The sequence below is a fragment of the Lepidochelys kempii genome, chromosome 26 (assembly GCF_965140285.1).
Source record: "Lepidochelys kempii isolate rLepKem1 chromosome 26, rLepKem1.hap1, whole genome shotgun sequence".
Classification (NCBI taxonomy): domain Eukaryota; kingdom Metazoa; phylum Chordata; order Testudines; family Cheloniidae; genus Lepidochelys; species Lepidochelys kempii.
Genome location: NC_136405.1, coordinates 11239450 through 11244224, shown reverse-complemented (window position 1 = coordinate 11244224; position 4775 = coordinate 11239450).

The window sequence follows — 4775 nt, the reverse complement described above, 5'->3', positions numbered from 1 at the left end:
CACACAAGGGCAGGACACGCCCTGACTCAGGGGTGGGGCTCATTGGATGCAGATCTGGAAAGAACTCACTAGCTCCGCTTTCACTCGGGGGAGCGGGAGCGGCCAGGGCATCCCCTCCCGCTCTCTGGAGCCAGGCATTTCCGCGCAGGGCAGGGGGATCCATTTCTCCTTTCCCTAGCTCTGGGGTTGGGTTATCAGTATCACTCAAGGGGAGCACTAAAGGACGCCCCCCTCCCTAAATTCAGGGGCATGCACTCAGTCTAGCATTCACAATTAAATGGAGACTCTTACAACTGGGGTTCACCTATCTAGCCATTCCGCTCAGAGTATCTATTCCTTCCATTTACAGAATCTATCTCAGATTCAGAACGTAAGTGCTGCCCTACTGTGACCAGTATCCTATCTTAGGGGAGTGATTCCCCCTGTCTTCCCCTCCAGCTTCTGGCAGTCAGAGGTTTAGGGACACCCACGGAATGGGATTACATCCTTGAACATCTTGGCTAATAGCCATTGATGGACCAAGCCTCCATGAATTTATCTAGTAATCCTTTTTGAACCCAGTTATACTTCTAGGCATCACAACATCCCATGTCCCTCAGTTCCACGGGTTAATTGCATTTTGTGCATTCCTATTTTTTGTATTAAATCTGCTTATTAATTTAATTGGGTGACCCCAGGGGTTTCTGTATGACTTAGGAGGAGAGGCTGAGGGAACTGGGCTTATTGAGTCTGCAGAAGAGAAGGGCCCGGGGGCACAAAAACCACTGTGAAACTCTGAAGTTGTGTTTTTTTAATTAATGTCTTGCTGAAAGGGATGAAAGCAACTCAAATCAGGCTCTTCATTTGGATTTTTAGTCTTGCAAAACCCCATACCAACTGAAAATTTCCCTCAATTTACTTTTAAAATTCACAGAAATTGTCACTTAAAACAAAAATCAACGTTTCCTCCCTGAAACGTTTTGCAGCCCGGGGACACTTAGCCAAAGTGAAACTGACTCCATTGCATTCTCTCCACTTGCAGAATGAAAAATAAACCAATGTGGTCGGAACAAATAAAAGGACATTATGGGCTTGATTCTCCACTGCTTTGCACATTGTGTAGTCACATGCGCCAGTTCAAAGTGGGTGTAAGTGTTACCAAATCAATGGTAGCGGTCTACACCCACTTTGTACCAATATAAATTACCTGCACCAGGTGCAAGTCAATGGAGAATCAGTCTCCAGACTACTTCTTTTTTGCGAATACAGACTAACACGGCTGTTACTCTGAAACCTGTCAGACTACTACTAACTTCTTGAGTGGGCGGTCTATGTGCATTTAATAAATGGAACTCGGAGATCGGCTTTTTTAATTCTGGAAACTGTGGATAAGTTAATTTTTTTCTGTCGTGGGTTTCATTCGTCTATTTTTCACCTCATTCAAAAATCTTTGAATATTCTTCTCCTGCATGATCATCGGTCCAGCCCATCTCCTCCTCTATGATTGTCCATAGGCTCCCAAGTCCCATTTTCAAAAGTGACTTGCTCACTTAGGATCCTGACTCCCATGGTCTTTCAATGCAATGAATGCATTACATTGAAAGTTGATTGGACTCAGGCTCCTAAGTGTCCATGTCACTTTTGAAAATAGCACTTAAGAGCCTAAATGGTTTTGTACGCTACAAAAAAATAAAAAAAATCTCAAGACAGCAAGTCTCAGAGCCTGGGTCAGCTGACTCAGGCTTCTGCTATGGGACTAAAATGGCAGCATAGACATCCCTGCTCAGGTGGGAGCCCAAGTCTGAAACCCTGTGAGGTGTGTGGGTCTCCGAGCCAAGGCTCCAGCCCCAGCGAGAACATCTCACTGCTGGTTTTAGCTCCGTAGCAGGAGCCCGAGTCAGTTGACCCAGGCGCTGAGGCTCACTCCTGCAGGTTTTTATTTTTATTTTTTTGCAGTGCAGACGTATCCTAAGTCACTCCAGCGCTTTGGAAAATTGTTCTTAACGTACCTGAATGCAGCATGACCTTCCTTCTGTTACCTTTGTCCTGTCTCCTCCTAGGCTCTTCAGAGCTGTCTTTTTTTTGGGGGGGGGGGTAGGGAGGAGCCTAGCACTTTTCTGGATGCAGTATAAATGATTCATTTATCAACGCAGCCAAGTAAGAACATAAAACTCTTGCAGTAACGTCTCACGTTCATCTGGCAAGACATCTCTCCACAGAAGTGGGTCCAATAAAAGGTATCACCACACCCACCTTTCTCTCTTCCACGGTAACTTCACGTGTAGTTCGAATTGTGCCAGAAAACCCGTTACAAAGATGCCGTCGGCAACTCTGCCCCCACCGAAGTGAGATGTTGTCTGCCCAGCTTTGCTCAGCTAACTATCGCAGACTGAGTCTCCAGCTGGAACAAGGGTTTTGCAACAGGTAGTATGCTATGGCTGGCCTGCATTTTCAAGTGTCTGCTCTTTTGGGGGAGGTGGGAGGGGGTTTCTGAGTGTCCAAATTGAGGCTCTATTTGGTGCCTAATTTTCAGAGCTGCTGAGCACCCTTGCCTCTCATTGAAATTAACTGGAGATATGGGTGTTCAGCACCTTTCAAATCAGGCCTTGAGAGAAGTTGTCTCAATTGGAGTACCCAGAAGCTGAGACCCCCAAAGTAAGTGGACACTCTGGGAAAACTGAGGCCAAAAATATTGATCTCTCAACTTGTCATTGTCCAGGGACACCTTTCTGGGTCTCTGGTCCATCTAGAAAAAGCCAAAAGGGGAGAATTTTTTAAATGATGTGGAATTAATTTTTTAACTTCCCCAGCTTTTGATAAACTGAGTGTCATGATCATACATGGGTGCAAGAATAGATAGCTTACACTAATAAATATGGGCATGTCAAGATTGTCTGGAACGGAAGTAAGGTCTAGAATGAGGGAAATGGAGAACGTCACAACATAGAATCCTAGAAGCGTAGGACTGGAAGGGACCTCAATAGGTCACCTAGTCCGATCCCCTGCACTCAAGGCAGGACTACATAATAACTAGACTATTCTGGACAAGTGTTTGTCTAACCTGTTCTTTAAAACCTCTAATAATGGAGATTTCACAACCTCCCTAGGCAATTCGTTGCAATGCTTCACTTCCAATGCCACCCAGACAGTTAGGCATTAGAAAAAACTTCCTAACCAAAATCTCCCTCTCTGCAATTTAAGCCCATTGCTTCTTACTCTATCCTCAGAGGTGCAGGAGAACAATTTTTCACCCTCCTCCTTGTAGCAATCTTTTACGTACTGTGACAAAGGTCCTGCTCTACCTTGATGGGTCTTGCGCTTATTGGCGGATTTGCTCGCCTTGGAGCTTCACAGCAGCCCTCAGCTTGGCCATTTTTCTGAATTCACAGTCCAGGTCGACTCCTCCTGTGTCTGACCAGGAGTTGGGAGGATTTGTGGGGAACCCGGGCCCGCCCTCTACTCCAGGTTCCAGCCCAGGGCCCTGTGGAATGCAGCTGTCTAGAGTGCCTCCTGGACTACAACTCCCTGGGCTACTTCCCCATGGCCTCCTCCCAACACCTTCTTTATCCTCACCATAGGACCTTCCTCCTGGCGTCTGATAATGCTTGTACACCTCAGTCCTCCAGCAGTCCGCGTTCTCACTTTCAGCTCCTCCAGCTCCTCACACGCACACCACAAACTGAAGTGAGCTCCTTTTTAAAACCCAGGTGCCTGATTAGCCTGCCTTAATTGATTCTAGCAGCTTCTTGATTGGTTGCAGGTGTTCTAATCAGCCTCTAGATTGTCTCCAGAAGGTTCCTGATTGTTCTGGAACTTACCTGTTACCTTGCCTCGGGAAAAGGGACCTAGTTAGCCTGGGGCTAATATATCTGGGGCTATTACTCTCCTATAGCCATCTAGCCCGACCCTGTCACAGGACCTGAAAACTGTTATCGTAAGTCCACCAAGTCTTCTCTTCTGCAGACTGAACAAACCCAGTTTTGTCAATCTTTCCTCATCGGTCATGTTTTCCTGACCTGTAATCAATTCTGTTGCCGTCCTTGGACTTTCTCCAGTTTGTCCACATCTTTCTCGAAATGTGGAGCCCAGAACTGGACGCAGTACTCCAGTTAAGGCCTTATCATCACGGTTAACTTTTCCTTTCAAGCTGTCGTAGTCAATATTGTATATGTCTGCAATAACTATGGAACCTAAGATGAAAGAGAACATTCAGCTAGCGTTATAGGGGCCAGATCCTCCACTGGGGTAAATCAGCCTGGCTGCATTGACTTTAACGGAGCTGCCACCAGCTGAGGTTCTGGGTTCTTGTGTCTCAACTCCTCGTCATTCCTCCTTGTAAATGTGTGTTTCTTAATAATCCGGCACATGGGGCCTCCTTACTCCTCACAAACACCAACAAAAGTCGCAGCTGAATCAACATTGCTGAAACAGCATAATCCCACAGCACTGCTGGGTTTGTAACAGTCGCTTGAAATGGCTCCGGGGGATAATTCTGCTACCTCTGCAGTAGCTCCATTGAACTCCAAGGGCTATTCCCCGTCAGAGTAGTAGCTCTTGACATTGACAAGATGTGAGTTCTTGTTTCAGATGTGTGGGCCAAATTCTGACTCTTTGCCTTTTCCCCTCCCCTTAGCTGGAATAAGTGAGCTTGGAAAGGCTCTTTCTAGCTTTTGATTATGTTCATTTATGGTTTTTAGGCTTCCTTAATTAAAACAGAAATAACTATGTGCATAAAAACTGGGCTCTGCGAAATGGCTAATAAACGGTCTATGGAATCTTCAGAGCTTTAAGACAAG